General features: G+C 42.8%; 1 protein-coding gene across 1 annotated transcript in view; it reads left to right on the top strand.

The window, feature by feature from the left end:
* Positions 1 to 1,007: 1,007 nt before the first annotated feature.
* Positions 1,008 to 16,766, top strand: part of CNTN3 (contactin 3) — a 329,425-nt gene continuing 313,666 nt past the window's right edge. The window contains exon 1 of the mRNA XM_007192451.2: positions 1,008 to 1,097. The gene's annotated coding sequence lies outside the window, so the exon portion shown is untranslated. The remainder of the gene's footprint in view (positions 1,098 to 16,766) is intronic.

Genomic DNA, 16,766 nt, shown 5'->3' on the forward strand with positions numbered 1-16,766 from the left:
CAATACTAGTAGATGTACTTCCCTCTCTGTAGGTGGCTGCATTATATTCCATCCTATGGCTCCACTATACTTTAATTAGCTGTTCTTTTAATGATGGACAGACAGGTAGGCTGTTTTTTCAATTAGAAGTAAAGCTGCACTGAACAACCTTTGCACAGGTATGGGAAGTAAGTCTAGCCTAGCTGTTCAAACCACGGGTTTAGGACTTTAACAGGCTTTCATTCAAGCCTAGGTTGTCCAATCAAACACTGTCTGTATGTATTTAAGACAATAAAGGCGATAAGATCTACCTCATAGGGTCCTTGTAAAAAGACAAAAAAATTAGTGATTATTCTCATAACTTACTCATTTCAGCCTTAAGCAAGTTAATTTCCTCATCACTAAATCAGGGAGTAATAATAGACCCAGGGGTGCTCTGGGGACAACCAAGAACTAATTCACTTAAATTGCGCAATCCGCTACCTGGTACGTAGCGGGCCCTTAATAAATATAGGCTTTAATATTAAAATTGCCCATCTTTGCGCACTTGTGGGAGAGCAGCTGTAGGAAGCTTTCCTAGAAGTGGAACTCCTACCTTTAACCCGTGCTCCCCGGGGCCCGACTGTGCGCGCACAAGGCCACCCAGCGGTGACACGCTGACCGCCGCCCCCTCTGGAGCCGCGCCCAGGGCCCTGCGGAGGCCGAACGCACGTGGGTGCACGCTGCCTGAGCGCAGGGCGACGCGGGGTCCTGCCGGGCGCAGGGGCGCGGAAGCGCGGGTTGGTGGGGGGGCACGCGGGCGGCGCGAGGCGCGGGACCCCGTTGGCTGCTCCGCCGCGCTCCCCGCCCCTCCCTCCCGCCCCTCTCCCCTCCCTCCCGTGCCCGCGCCGGAGCGGAGGAAGCGCAGACAGCGCTCGCTTGGCGCCAGCAGCGGCCACAGCAGACTGGCACGCAGCGGCGGTGGCGGCTGGCGGGCGGACGCCGCGGGCTCGGCCGAGAACGGGGGGCTGCGGCGGCGGCGTCTCGCGCGGGCGCGCACGGCTGCCCATCGAGCCCCGGCGATCGGCGGCTGACCGGCCGGCGGAGCTGGCACCTGGTGAGCTAGCTGCAGGGACCAGGTAGGTTGGGAATGCCCGGCTCCTCTCGCCGGTCCGGGTACTGGGATGAGCCATCTGCTGGGGCAAACTTTCCGCACTGGCTTCACGGCTCCTCAGCCCCAAAGTTTGTTTGCGGGGAAATACACTCGACGGGTTGAGAATAAAAGCTCCCTCTCCTGGCTGTTTTGCTTGGGGGAGATTATTTTTCTCCTTCTCGGGAGAGGATTGGTTTCCTGATGGGAAGACTCCGCGTCCTCGGCACGAGCGTGGGGTAATGCGAGGTGGGTTCCCTTTGCTTGTCCTTAGCTCAGCGGATTTGTCCAGGGAAAGTTGCGAGAAAAAAAAAAAAAGTTGTTCACTGTAAGGGTGCAGAGGAAGAATCCCAGGTCCATGGTGCAGAGGGTGGAAATGAGATAATTTTTTGCCAGAAACCCCCTTCCTGGCTTCCAGCTCTAAGGATGCCAGGGTGGAGAATGCTTCCATTAGCGATCAAGTTTTCCGAGCTGCATTTTCTTTCCACTTTCAAATCTGCAGTCTTGGATGGAATGCCCCGTTGCGTTTATTTGCCAGGTTTTCTCTGATGGGCTGTGATCCAGTTTAATTGAGATCGGCCCCTGTTCTTGGCTGCTTCTCCGTTCTCTAAGGAGCTCTGCAAGGCTAACCAAGCAGGTACCAGAATGTCGAGAGGTCGAGCTCAGAAAACCAGGAAGTGACAACTGGGCACTCCAAATCACAGCACCTTGGGGAATTTTTTTTTTTTTCTTTTTTTTGGTTTGTTTGAAATGAACAGCTTCTGGGCTCTGCTTGTGCAAAGCTCCGCACGGCTCGCCAGTCCTTGTGTCCTTTCCTGTATTGCATTTGCGTATTGATTTACAACACGGAGATGCGCCCAGAGGAATGATTTAATAACAAACGGTGACCGCTATGGGGAGGAGAGCAAATCTCCGTTCTGAGCCGAAGGGAGGGGAACAGACAGAGCTCTGGGAAAGGGGTGGAAAGTCTGTTCATCTCAAACCAAGATGTGGGGAAACAGAGCTAGAGAAAGCAACAGACAGGAGTTGTGTCATGTGCAAGAGGGCTGTCAGAAACCCCAGCTCATACAGTGAGTAGGTAAATCCAGAAATAATTTAAAAATGATTAAGCAAGAATAACTGGAAAAAAAAAAAGTAGGAAGACTGTACGTGCTGTGGTTTCTGTCTGCCCCCACAGAGATGAATATCACACCAGCTGAAAAAGAATCCTGATCTGTTAATAGATTAAAAACAGGAATTAATCAGAACAATGATTCAGAGCCCTTCAGAGATTGAAAGGAGGAGTAATTGCCTTTGAAAGAGCTATTGCCTCTCAATATTGAAGTCAAATGTGTTACTTTTGCCTTGTTAGCTGTGTTTACTAACAGTCATAGGACTTCGCCTGCTATAACCTGGTATCTGCGTCTGTGGTTTTAACCCTTTGTGAGTCATGGTACTAGGGAGGAAGTTGTCTGCCGGTTAATATTCATACCCATTTGAGCATTGTTAGCAAAATGCCTAATATGTGCCAGTTTCTGATTACAGTAAGACAGGTTCTTGTAAATGTTGTTCATAAAAGATGTCTGATTGGGTTCAGCCTCCTTAATGGAAAAACTGTGCCAATTCTAAAAATAGTGGCTTCAGGAATTGCTGATCTTTGAATGCTTGCTTGAAGTCAGTTGAGAGTCAACATGTGGTTTGAGGACCCTGGAAAGGATCCATATCCACCAGGGACATAGAGCAAATTGCTGCACTTTTTTTTTTTTTTTTTTTTACATGAAAGGTGAGGTTGAATACATATGTGTGGCCCTCCTATCTAAAGATGGGATATCGGAGGCACTGAATGGCTAATTGATCTGCAGGGGAATAGATTCAGGCAGTGGCTGCCTCAGACAATAACATTCAGCCCCACGTCCTGCTTGCTGTCTGGATGTCATTAATGTCAGCCTGAAGACATGAAGGCATTAGTTCATTTCTCCAGGAGAACTCTTAAGTTTTAAATATCCTTCACAACACAACCAAGTAGCCCAAGTGTTCCTTAAAATGGCAACAGAACATTTAATAGGATCAAAGTGCTGAGCAGTTTCAACTGGAGCAAAAGATTAGCTGCGGACAACAAGCTGCAGCCTTTCCGTTGCTGATTTATGTTCAATTTTATCACTGTCACATTTCATATATGCCTAGTTATTACAAACTAATAGCCTCTTCGCTCTGCTGGCAAAATATGTCTTTCTCTTTTGTAAGTTCCTAACTCCTTCTCATGCATTCAGTACACATCTTCCAGCTTTGTTTTAACTACGTAATTTAAGTGTCCACCTTGAAGTTCTCATTAACTCTTAATATGTTTTGTGCTGAAATAGTATATAACTATAATTGCCCCTTTCAAACTGCCAGATCTATATATAGTTCACTATATTGTTGCAATGCCACCAGAGAATCGTATGACTGGTTCAATGTTCTGTGTTTTCCAGTCACCAGTTAGTAAGTTGTTAGCAGTAAAATAGTGTTAATTTTATGCATTGGGAGATATTCAGATAGCAGGAGGATTTATTGATGCTGTGAATGTTTGCTTGCCATCTCTGATTTAATGATCACCACCAGTCCATCTTTAATAAGGCTTCTGATCTTAGGGAGTTACTTTGTCTCTTTGAAGGTGGGCATCTCTGAAGTGCTGCCATGGTTTTAATAAGCATTTATTAATCACTTAATGCTGGTGGACTACTTCCTTTCTTATGCTTGATAATAATGCATTCGATAATACCCTGTTCGCAAAGATATTTGGCAGTAATTAGCTTGTTGGAGCCACAGAGTATTTTAAGAAAGAACATTGCTTTAAAATTGATGGGTTACAGATCTTAGTCTCAGATCTAATTTGTATAAAAAATTCAGAATTGGATCACATGTGCTAAATGGTTTTTGTGAAGGACACCCTCAAGTGTCCTCCCCCCCCCCCCACTCCCCTTCCCCACCACGGCATAGTCTATCTCCTAAACACTATGGAACATTCTTTTTGAAAACTTGCTGCACTAGAAGTGTACTTTTTTGTTGAAACTTTGTATGCCAAGTTTCAATCCACAGTATGCTTTTATTTCCCTCCTTTTTATGTGCATGTTGTAAACAAGAAAAAAGGCTTTGTAATAGAAGTGCCAGCGGAACTTTATTGCATCTCAAACAGCTCTGCTACTTGGAATGTAAATATTTGTAGAATCTTTACTGTGCAAGAAGCTGCCTTGCAAAAAAGTGAGAAAAAATGACTGTTTTATTAAGTAGGATAAAATAATTCAGAAGGTATGCATGTTCCTTATTGCAGACATATTGACATTTTAAGAAATAGATTATATATGTTACAACAATTCCATAGCACTCTCTTAGGTGCCTTTAGAACTCAGACTATAAATTTTCTGTGTTCTAAAACAGAACAAGTTTGTCCCATTTGTTTTTCTAAATCTCTTGACTTTCAATGCCTTTCAAATGTTAAAAGATGAGCTCTGTAATTCAAAAAGCACTTTGATTGTATTTCTGATAAATAAACCTGACAGTATACTATTTTTAATAGGAAAAAGAATTCTTGGGATGATTGCAGTACTTCAGAAAATCTTATTTTGGGAACTAGTGCGACTCACTTCTCATGTCCTTTTGATTCTAACTCTGAAATATTTCTCCAATTGGCCCACTTCCCTCCACATCCACTCACATCATCCTACTCCAGGTCACTACCTTCTCTCCTGGGACAACTGCGCTGGCTTCCCTGTCTCCTTTCTTTCTTCTTTCCCCAAATCATTCTCTGCACAGCAGGCAGGGCAGTATTTTTCTTTCTTTTTTTTTTTTTTTTTAAATTTAGTTAAATTTAGTACTCCTCTCCTTCAAGCATTTCGATAGCTTTCTGCCACATTCAGAACTATTCAGTATTACCTAGAGAGCCACGTAGGATTTAAACACTGCCTATCTATCCCTCCAGCATCATCTCCTCCCATGCTTTTGGGAATGAGCACTTAGTAGGCTTTTTTTTATGTCTGTGGTTTTGTTGACCTCCTTCCTACCTTAGGGCTTCTTCTGTTCCTTTGCCTGGTAGCTCCCTTCAGCCTTTACCCCCAAACACACAAAACGTGCTTGTGTGTGTGCGTGCGTGCACGCACGCACACACGGAGGCACACACATTACAAATTCTGACTGGTGTTCATTGCTTCTTAGCTCACAGTTTAAATACCAGTTACTAAGAGAGGGCTCTCTTTCATTTCCTTCCTCCTCTAGATTAGGGCACCTCTGTTACGCTCTTTCTGTTCACGTCCTCCATAACTTTCTGATCATATTCCTCCTTATCATAACTTGGAACTATTTCCTTACCTGATTCCTTGTTGACTGTTCTGTAAGCCGTCTTGTAAGCAGTTACCACATCTGTTTTACTCGCTACTGCAAAGCAGCTCCTATCACAGTACCTGGCTCACAGTGGAGTTTGATCCACCCATGAGAATTGTGCTTTTGGGGGTGCTGAGTTTGCAACATGTGACTGGGCACCCCTGTGACCAAAGATCCTGTCAAGAATGTCCCTGTTCAGCAGAATTCTGCAGCTGGCTTGCAAAGGGTTCTTTCTGTGGCTTTGCCCATAGTCTCTTAGATCTCTAGAATATCTACTACTTCAGACTTATTTTGTCAAAATGGAATTCATGGGGCTTCCCTGGTGGTGCAGTGGTTGAGAATCTGCCTGCCAATGCAGGGGACACGGGTTCGAGCCCTGGTCTGGGAAGATCCCACATGCCACGGAGCAACTGGGCCCGTGAGCCACAATTACTGAGCCTGCGCGTCTGGAGCCTGTGCTCCACAACAAGAGAGGCCGCGATGGTGAGAGGCCCGCGCACCGCGATGAAGAGTGGTCCCCACTTGCCGCAACTAGAGAAAGCCCTCGCACAGAAACGAAGACTCAACACAGTCATAAATAAATAAATAAATAAATAAAAGAACGTGAATTAAAAAAAAAAAAAATGGAATTCATCATTTTTCTTCCCAGGCTGGTTCCAGTTTAGGTGATCTCTTCTTTCTTTGATTCTCATTGTGGTCCTCAAGGCAAGTGACACCAGTGGTCTTCAGCACCATCCTCTTCCTTTGTTCTGTAACCAGTCAACTGATTAAAAATAGAAGAACTTTTATTTGGGTTATTATGCACCAGCTTAGGGTTCAAGCGCTTTATTCGCTTTACACTTCTTACCTAAATGCAGCAGATTAAGAAATGATCCTCCTCCCCACACTCCCTTTCTTGCTCCAGTGTTTCCAACACATGGTGCTATATTAATCCATCTTGTCATTGGACACCCACTGCCTAGAGAAAAACTGCCACTGATGCAGCCTGTCTACGTGAGACTTCTTCCCCTCGTTCTCCTCCATATAGAGTGTTCCAAGTACAGGCACCATCTTTAACTTTCCTTACAATTCAGTGTAACACTTGTGGCTTCAGGGTCCCTGCACCCATGGGTTCCACCCCAAGCCCCTCATTCCTGTCTCAGCTCATCTCTACCCTCAATTCACTGTTACTTCTGCCAGGAAAGCTCTTCACTTTTAATCCTGCCATTTGCCCAGTGGTACCCACCCATCTGTTCCTCCAAGAAGTCTTTACTGTCCTCCCAGACTACATTTGAGCCCCATGCTGTCTGCTCTCACCTGTATTTTAAAATGTTCTTCTTTAGAGGGAGAATGGATTAGAGTTTAATTAACACTGTACATTTGTTTATTATCTGCCTTTCCTGATAGTCTGTGGGTGGAGTGGAACACACATATTAGGATTTTGGTAAATATTTGTGGAATGAAAGAAAGATAGTCAGATTCTACTATAGTTATATTAAGGCATCTTTTTTTGGACTTAAAATTATTTTAGTGTATATTTAAAGATTTTTATTTTATCTTGCACAGTTTCTGGGTGACAAGTCATTCATTGACAACAGATGACTATCTTGATATGGTCTGAATTTAGAAAATTCTCTGACAGACCTATGCCCTAAAAGAAGCATAAGCTAGGGACTTCCTTGGTGGTGCAGTGGTTAAGAATCCGCCTCCCAATGCAGGGGACACAGGTTCGAGCCCTGGTCCGGGAAGATCCCACATGCTGCAGAGCAACTAAGCCCGTGCTCCACAACTACTGAGCCTGCACCCTAGAGCCTGCAAGCTACAACTGCTGAGCCCGTGTGCCACAACTACTGAAGCCCACATACCTAGAGCTTGTGTTCCACAAAGAAGAGTAGCCCCCACTTGCTGCAACTAGAGAAAGCCCACGCACAGCAAGGAAGACACAACGCAACCAAAAACTAAAAAAAAAAAAAAAAATTAAAAAAAAAAAAAAAGAAGCATAAGCTAAAAGGTTGTCAGTACCAAGGATTGGTCCTTGGTATAATTGTTTCATTTTAGTGCGAGGGGGGTAATTTGGAATTCTCAAATTTCATTATTTTATTAGAGTAAAACATTGGCATAAGAAAGAAAGAACTAAATGACTGCATCACAACAAATCAAAAGCACTTCTTCCTAAGCGATAACTAATTACTTAAAAATGGGGGAAAGGCTTATGGGCATTAAACAATCTCACCAATCATCCTTCAAAACAGAAAGCCCCTCTTATAGTGCTGAATATACTCTACTTTTCTTTCACTGCTTCCCAGTTAATGATCTTTCTAGAAACATGAACTGTCCTGTTGAAATCATGGAAATTCCTTGGCCCTAACAGGACTTCCTGAGTTACCTGTGGGAGTGAGTCTTGGTAACCAGCATTTTAAAACTTTTTGTTTTGAAATAATTATACTCACAGGAAGTTGCAAAGATAGTACAAAGAGTTCTATATATCCTTCACCCAGCTTCCCCTGATGGTCACATTGCCTATAGCTGTCGTATGATTCCGGCACCAGGAAATTGATCCTGGTGCATTACTCTTAACTAGACAACAGATCTTATTCTGGTGTCACAATTTTTTTAGCCTGATTGCAAGAATATGTGTATACCTCTATGCCATTTTATCCCCTATATAGATTCATGTATCTAGAATTTTAATTTAAAGAACAACTATCCTGAGAGCTACAGTTTCCATGTAATCATACACTGATGTAATATTTTTGCAAGTATCTTTGAGGTTTCAAAAGTTCCACTTCCATAGACCTTTTTCCATGCAAATATTTGTCTTCTTAAATATCATGAAATTCTTTACCTTGGAGTTGCCTGTATGTTAAAGTTGCTCTGGAAATGGAAATCTTGGCATTTTATAAACCATGATGTGACATTTGGGTGGTTCTCTGTGGTCATCAGTTTGGGAATCTGTGTTGACTTTCCATACTACTTTTAAAAAGTTCTGCAGGTAAGGGTGTTTGTTTATCAGTGTAATCAGACTTGGACAGTATTTTTATGCTACCAGGACAAAGACCCAGCAGAATACTTTCTTGTACTTTCTAACTGAATCAGAGTCCATTATTATTTCTTACATAGAAATAGTCACTCTTTAAAATAACTTAACACATTGCAGTAGTCGGTAATGACCCTTTTCAGGCAATTAAAATCAACCCGAACAATGTAGCTAGTGATCTAATCTGATGGCTGCTACTCAGTTGGGCTGGCTGCTTCTGTGAATGTAAAGCAGCAGAAAGTTGCTGATTGCCATTCCTTGTTACTAATTCTGATGAATATTCTGAGGGCTCTGGAATACAGATAAGGCACAGTTGTACCAAAGTCGGGTGCATGCAACAGTAGACAGTACCTCCCTTACCTCTATCCATCCCCTGTACCTACAAAGGCATTATATTAGACAGTTTTTCATTTTTCTCAACTATTCTTAGTGACTCTTTACTAGGACTTCTTTTATTTTTGCCAAGTAAAACCAACTAAGAACTGGGTATATCTGTGCAATTTGGAAATTTGAGCCTTGTGTGTCAAAGATTTTCTCTCTTTCTCACTTTTTCATACCATTATATGAAATGTTTCTCATATGCAATGGAAAGATATACATGTTTGTATTTAGTACTAATTTACTGAACTGTTACGGTGAGACCACCATGTAAAGAAGCCCAGACAAGCCTTCACTAATATTAAGCAGTAATTGCCCCTGTGGAGTTGATTCTCTAGTACTTAGTAGAAATATGTTTTTAAAAATAACAAAAGGGTCTCGATATATGGGTTTTGTTACGTCATGAAACAAACCACATATTCTGTGAAGATGCTTATATGTGGAGGGCATATTTCCATATAATGGGAAATGCTAGACTTATAGGCATTATTTCTTTTTAATCTAGTAGGGTCTTAATTGTCTGTTGCTGTAAATGGTTTTGCATTACGACTTGCTTGGAAATATCTTTTGTCATTTTTCTAGAAATTTCTTATGGGGTTTTCCTCCTGAATCTTGATTTTTTAAAAATTCTTACATCTGTTTATTAATAATCTGATTATTTCTTTGTCATTCTTCTCACCCACTTTGATCCCCCCCCCCCACATTACCCAAGACATAGATTAGAATAGGGAATAGATTAATACCAAATCATAAATTCATAGGGTAAGAAACACATCCATTTTGTATGCTTTCAAGCCGAAGAGAATAAAATAAATGATGGGGAGGTGTTTGCAGTTTTATATAGGATTAAATGCCCATGTTATTTAAAGTTAGTTTCTTCTTCCTCCTCTTTTTCATCTCTCTTCTCTTATTCTTAGTTTTCTTTCTTGCTTTAGGGTCATATTTTTAATACTTTATTTATTTATTTTATTTATTTATTTATGACTGTGTTGGGTCTCTTAGTTTTCGTGTGAGGGCTTTCTCTAGTTGCGGCAAGTGGGGGCCACTCTTCATCGCGGTGCGGGGGCCGCTCTTCATCGCGGTGCGCGGGCCTTTCACTATCGCGGCCCCTCCCGTTGCGGGGCACAGGCTCCAGACGCGCAGGCTCAGTAGTTGTGGCTCACGGGCCCAGTTGCTCCGTGGCATGTGGGATCTTCCCAGACCAGGGCTCGAACCCGTGTCCCCTGCATTGGCAGGCAGATTCTCAGCCACTGTGCCACCAGGGAAGCCCCTAGGGTCATATTTTTGAATTGGCTCTTCTGTACTGACCCCTAGTGGGTAAATGTTTTCAATTGTCTCTAATTGAAAATATTACATATATTTGTTTGCAGGTGTTCCACCCCCAACCCCCAGGGATGGGAAAGGCAAGTCTAAAATATATCAAGTTTGACCATCAGAGAAAAATAACTTTAGAAAAAGATAAAGCACACATCAGCCCTGTGGGAGACTGTTTGCAAAGATGGCTGCAGTAATACTGTCCTTGGTACTCTGCACGGTGACGTGCTCTTTCTTCGCTTTAAGCAATGAACCTATTTCCCTTCCCTTTGAATCTGGGCTAGCCTATGGAATTTGAGCTATAAAATGTGGACAAAGTGAAGTGGCGTGATTGTGAATGCTGAGCCTCAGCCTCAAGACACTGAGATTCCATTCTTGCCCTCTTCCTGAGACCACCATGTAAAGAAGGCCAGACAAGCCTTTTTGACCTGAGAGGCCAGGTAAAGACAGTGTCAGTAGCCAGAATTGGTAGTCAGTCATGTCAGTGATCAATTAAGCCGTCAGAAGATTAAGATTACATGAATGACCCCAGGCAGAACTGGCAAACAAATTGCTCAGCTGAGCTCAGGTCAAATGCATAATCATCAGCAAATAAATATGGTTAAGTGGTTCAATTCGGGGGTAATTTTTGCAGCAGTCACACACACATTCTAATTTAAGAAGCATATTTTTAAAAATTTAGATAAATATTTTAAAAATGTGGGGTCTTATCTCTTTTTTTTTGTTTGTTTGTTTTTTGTTTTTTTAAAATTATTTATTTATTTTATTTATGGCTGTGTTGGGTCTTCATTTCTGTGCGAGGGCTTTCTCTAGTTGCGGCGAGCAGGGGCCACTCTTCATCGCGGTGCGCGGGCCTCTCACTATCGTGGCCTCTCTTGTTGCGGAGCACAGGCTCCAGACGCACAGGCTCAGTAGCTGTGGCTCACGGGCCCAGTTGCTCCGTGGCATGTGGGATCCTCCCAGACCAGGGCTCGAACCCGTGTCCCCTGCATCGGCAGGCAGACCCTCAACCACTGCACCACCAGGGAAGCCCGTCTTATCTCTTTTTTGTTATTTTATAAATGTTTTAGTCAGCTTTTCTTGGGTAACAAATGGTCTGAAAATCTCAGGGGCTTCTAACAACAGATTTTCCTCACCTGTGTTACCTGTGAGCTGAGGCTCGACTCTGGGACAGCCTGGCTCCCTTGCATGCTGTGGGCTGACTGTGCACCTGCCCCACGTGACTTTTCATCCTGGCGTCCAGGTTGCAGGCACAGCCATGTAGTGGATACTGTAGTGCTCCATCCAGGCCCACCAATGTACGGCCAACATGTCTACCCACGTCTGCTTGGAATGTCAGCTGCCGGTGGCCCACCGGTTCATCCGTCACCTGGGAATTTCCTTTTTTTTTTTTTAATAAATTTATTTTATTTTTGGCTGCATTGGGTCTTCATTGCTTTGCGTGGGCTTTCTCTAGTTACTGTGAGCAACTACTCTTGGCGGTGCGCGGGGTTCTCACTGTGGTGGCTCCTCTTGTTGCAGAGCACGGGCTCTAGGCACGCAGGCTCAGTCGGTGTGGCTCGCGGGCTTCGTTGCTCGACGGCATGTAGGATCTTCCCGGACCAGGGATCAAACTCGTGTCCCCTGCATTGGCAGGCAGACTCTCAACCACTGCGCCACCATGGAAGCTCTGGGAATTTCCTTTTGTGTAGGGAACTGTCTCAAGCCAAGGTTATGCCTTTTCTTGGGTGATGCCAGCAACTGGCTGATACGGGGCAACAAAACCTGGTCCCCTGGCTTTAATTTAGGACAACTGTGGAGGGTGATCCCAGCCCCAAAAGCCCTTTAGGACCAACTGATGCCCCCATTGCAACTACTTTAAGTTTCACAGTCCCCCTCTGCCTGTTCTTGCTTTGTTTACTTCCTTAAACCTGTTTTTTTCAAGAGCATTTCTCCACAAACCTTCTTCGTCTCAGATTTTGTTTCTAGCAAATCCAAGTTAAGAAAGGCCCTTATGTGGGACACATTCTCATGGCAGGGGGTGGAAACCCAAGAGGCTTAGCTGAACTGTGCAGTTGCTTAAAACTTGGGCTAGAACTGGTCATATATCAGGTTTTCTAACATTTCATTGGCCAGAAGTCACTGTAAGACCAATAAAAAAGGTAAAGATAAGTGAATGTTTACAAATAATAGTATAATCTACCATAGTCTACCTTATACACACAAAATATACTTTTAGTCACATGTACACAAATTATGTTCACTCGCTTCACAAGAACTATACCTCAAAAGTCTTACCTAATCATTTCATCAGGCTGGAAGTCCAAGATTTTATTAAGGTCCCAGAATCTTATGAGACTGAACCAAACCATTACTAGCACATTATAGTTTCTGCTGGGTCCTGGCATATGTCTCATATCTTGATATGCTACTGAAAAACTGCATGCCCAAGACAATGGGCAGAAACGTATTCCACGTATAGGCCTGGGGGTGAAGAAGGAATATTTGTGAATAAGAATACAGTTTACCTATATGATTTAGCTACTGCCACAATGATTCTACATAAAAAGCAACCAGAAAATTTCAGTAGCCTCAAAGAAGAGGAATTTATCTAGTTCTTACTACTACAGATTGGCTGGGGTAGCTCTGCTGAACTCAGCTGGGCTTGCTCATATTTTTATGGGTGAGCTGAGAGTTGGCAGATCTTGACTGGGCTTGGCTGGGGTGTTTTGCTCAAGCTGCAGGTCTGGCTGGCTCAGGTATTTCCACATGCTATTTTGGGGTGCAAGCTAAAAGAGAAGCTCTGTGGTAGAAACTATGCTTATGCCAATTGCATGGGTGCAAAAGGTAAGTGGAAACATATAAGGTCTATGTTGATCTTGGCTTGCAACTAGCGTGCTATCACTTCTGTAGTGTTCTGTGGGCCATAACAAGAAACATGGCCAAACTCAAATTCAAGGGAGGGGAATTATCCTCTGCCCCTTAAGTGGGAGGAACTGTAAAGTCACATGGCCAAGGGCGTAGGTACAGGAAGGGGTGGAGAATTGGGGCCAATAATGCAATCTGCCGTACCACCAAACCTCATATCCATTAAGCATTGTAAATTCCCTCTAGATTTTAGTTGCTTTTCAGATCAGAAACAGGAAATGTAAATGTCACTTTATTGCCCATGAATGAATTATAACTCTCTAATTGCTGCCTAAGTGGAGGAGTCCTGTATAAGGCCCAGGAATACAGAGAGTTAGAAAATACAATGAAAGCTCTCAGGGAACGTATAGTTGAATGGCAAGAACTGACATGTATTTAGAAACCTAGTGAACAATATTATGAAACTGTGCCTAGTCATAATGCCTATGCTTCTTAATCCAGGCAAACTTCGTTTACCACTTAATAGCTTGTGTCCTTGGCTACATTAATTGACTCTCTGCAGTCTAGTTTCTTCATCTGTAAGGCTGGAATATTGGCTCCAGCTGTGTAGATTTGTTGTAATAAATACAGGAGGTAAGGACCTTAGGAGATGGCCCTTAGGAAAACTCAGTAGTTTTGCTACCTATTGATGTTTGTGTTTGTATTAGTGTTGGTGTCCATATTATTCACTATTTGCATTTTATAGTATATATATTCATAGAATAATGGAGATGTGGTTTATGCTAAACGACAAGAGAGTTGAGAAGAAAAGGAAACTGAGGTGACTATCGAGTAGAATAATCAGGGAAGGCTTCCTGTGAATCTAGGACTAGGCTGAATCCTCAGTGCATGGAGGGCTGGAAGTCAAAGCACACGCTGTTTGGTTGGTAAGAGCTGCCCTGGCAGGTTCTTGAACCAGTGAGTCATTTCCATGCTTGTCGTAGTTGAGAGCGTGTTAAGGGGCTACTTGGCAGGTTGTAAGTTGTAACAGTAGAAGACCTTGCTTTGGGCGGAGTGTCAGATATTAGCGCGTGGAGGTAGATTGGAGGCCGTGTCCTGTTGTCAATCTCAGATATTAGGAGACCAAGGAGGGGGTGGATCTAGGTGAAATCTCTCTGTAAATAGCTTTCATGTTTTTCTCCAAAAATCCTTATAAAGCTTAGCATCTTGGAATCTGTGTTACTAGTGAGGCCAAAAAGATTCATAGAATGCCTTAGATCAAATAACAGGTTAATGACCTAACCAGAAATGGAATCCATATTGTCCCATGTCTGGAAGCAATGCATTTTTCAGTCCAGAACAGCCTCTACTTTTGAGAAAAAAAATTATATGACTGTAAATGGGAGCTATTGACTTGTCTTCCATAGTGATTGTGAGTGAACTTTTCTACTCATCTCAGACCCCAAGGGACCCATTTGTCATTCTATGTAAGATTTCATCTCTAGGACTAAAATTGAGTTTACTTTTCAGGACCTCTTTCAGCTTCCCATCCCAGCTTAAACCTGTCTCTTCCCTTCTTTCCAAGGCGGTCCGCCCTCTGCTCTTTTGGTCATGGAGTCTTTGATTGGCTCATTTTCCTTCTCCCTCATATGAAACATTTATTTTTTGCCTCTTTTTCTCTTCATTGTAAAGAGAGGAACACAGAATCTAACAAAAAGTTTCATCTACCACTGGTGCTTTCCTTTCCATTATTCCGCATTAACATCTGGAATCCTCTTAATGGTTTTCTTTACTCCTGTCAAAATCATATGCATGTTTTAAAAAATTCAGTTTAACGTCTCTCTTTTCTCTGTCTCTTTAGCTCAGTTAGCTTTATCTAAAGGTCTAAACCTATTTATGTTGTTTGCTTTATTACTGATAGAAACTGTTGATAATTATTTACCCCTCCCCAGGAGAGGATGATTTTTTTCCTGCCCTATTGCTGATGGCAGACTTGGTCCCTTGACTGACTTTGGCCAATGGAATGTGAACATTTCACATTTAGTTACTTCCTGCAGGGGCTCTGGGAGCCAGTACTTGGTTCTGTGCGTCCTCATCTGCTTCTGCAGCCATGGAAGCCCACGTTAAGATGGAGTTTCTGTGAGCCTGGAGCCTGAGTGACTGCCATGTGCAGAGCCCTCTGTTGACCTGCGGTAGACATCAAATATAAGCATGAGATAAACTTCATTGTCCCCATCTACAGAGATTTTCAAGTTATTGGTTGGTACAGCATAACCTGCCTTATGCTGGTCAATATACAACATCTACTTGGATATCTCAGAGCCCTTCAACCTCAATATGTGTAGAGCTGACCTCATCAGCGTCCTGGCCAGAGTTACTTTTCTACCAGTGTTCTCCACTGTCCCCACAAGAAAGCAACACCAGGATTGAATCACTTGCTCAACCCATAAACCTGGGATTTCCTGCTGACTTCTCCTTTTTGAGCCCATATTGAATTGGCAACAAGTCTTGTCTTTCCTACATCCAGAATATCTGCTGAAACTGCCCAGTTCTCTCCACCTTTAATGCCAACAGCTTCAATTAAACAGCCATCATCATTTTTCTCAGTTATTACAAAAACATCCAGTCTGGTTTCTCCTGTCTCCAGTATCTATTCTTGACTATTTTGATTCTATTTCCACACTGCAGCAAGTGTTTTAAATATGCAACCCTGTTGAAATGCTTACCAAAACTTTAGTAACTTTCAGTTGACCTTAAGGTAAAGTCCAGGTTACTTGGCATGGCTCCTAAGGACTCTGTGTGATCTCTCCCCTTCCTGCCCTCACTGGCCTTACTATGGGGAGCTCCTCCCTGTGCTTTCTGATGCTAGCAATGACAGACATCTTCCATTTCTTGAGCAGGCCTTGGCATATGCTGTGACCACTGGCTGGGGTACACTTCCCCACCCCCGTTGCTTCTGCCCCATCCCCACACATACATTCATACACACTCACCCAGCAGCCATTGCCTGGCTCACTCCTATTCCTCTTTCAAGTTTCAAGTTAAACAGCACTTCCTGAACATATGACAGTCTTTTGCTCTACCTTCTGTATCTCTCATTATTCTTATTGAGTGTCTGTTTTCCAGATTGAGTAGTTTGAGGGAAAGAAATTTGTCTTTCTTGGCCCCACCTGTTGTACCCCCCCCCAATGCCTGGCAGAGAGTAGGCTCTCAAAAATATTGAGCCAGTTAGATGAAATCCACAAATAACCTGCAAACCACTCATGAGCCTTCCCTGTTTGAATTCTTGTAACTCTTTGTATAGTTGAGATTTTTCAGCACCATTTAATGTGGAGTAATTATGTACTAAGTGCTATGCTAACCACTTCATTTAATCTTTACAACAAATGAGCACTGTAGCTACCTTTCTCATGATGCTTATCATATTGCTTCAACATAGTTACTTCTAGATTTAGAAAAAATCTCCACATCTATATTTTAACTCTTTGTTACGATAGCATTTGGTATACTGTATTATAATTGCCTTTATACCCCTCTATGCTGTAAAATTTTCTACCTGCTGGTCACCTGTTCCTGGCATACAACCTGTATCTTTGTAGGCATTCCATATTCATTTGATGAATTAATAATCATGCTTAAACTCACATTAAATTGTTGATATTACTGTGGTTAATTTTTTCTCTGTGCCTTACAACTAGAGATGCCTCACTGGAAGGAAATATTTGTTCATTGATTCTTTTGTAGAATTAATATGAATTCCTTACAGTATTAAGGAAGGTAGTATAACTA

This window comes from Balaenoptera acutorostrata, chromosome 10 (assembly GCF_949987535.1).
Source record: "Balaenoptera acutorostrata chromosome 10, mBalAcu1.1, whole genome shotgun sequence".
In the NCBI taxonomy this organism is placed as follows: Eukaryota; Metazoa; Chordata; class Mammalia; order Artiodactyla; family Balaenopteridae; genus Balaenoptera; species Balaenoptera acutorostrata.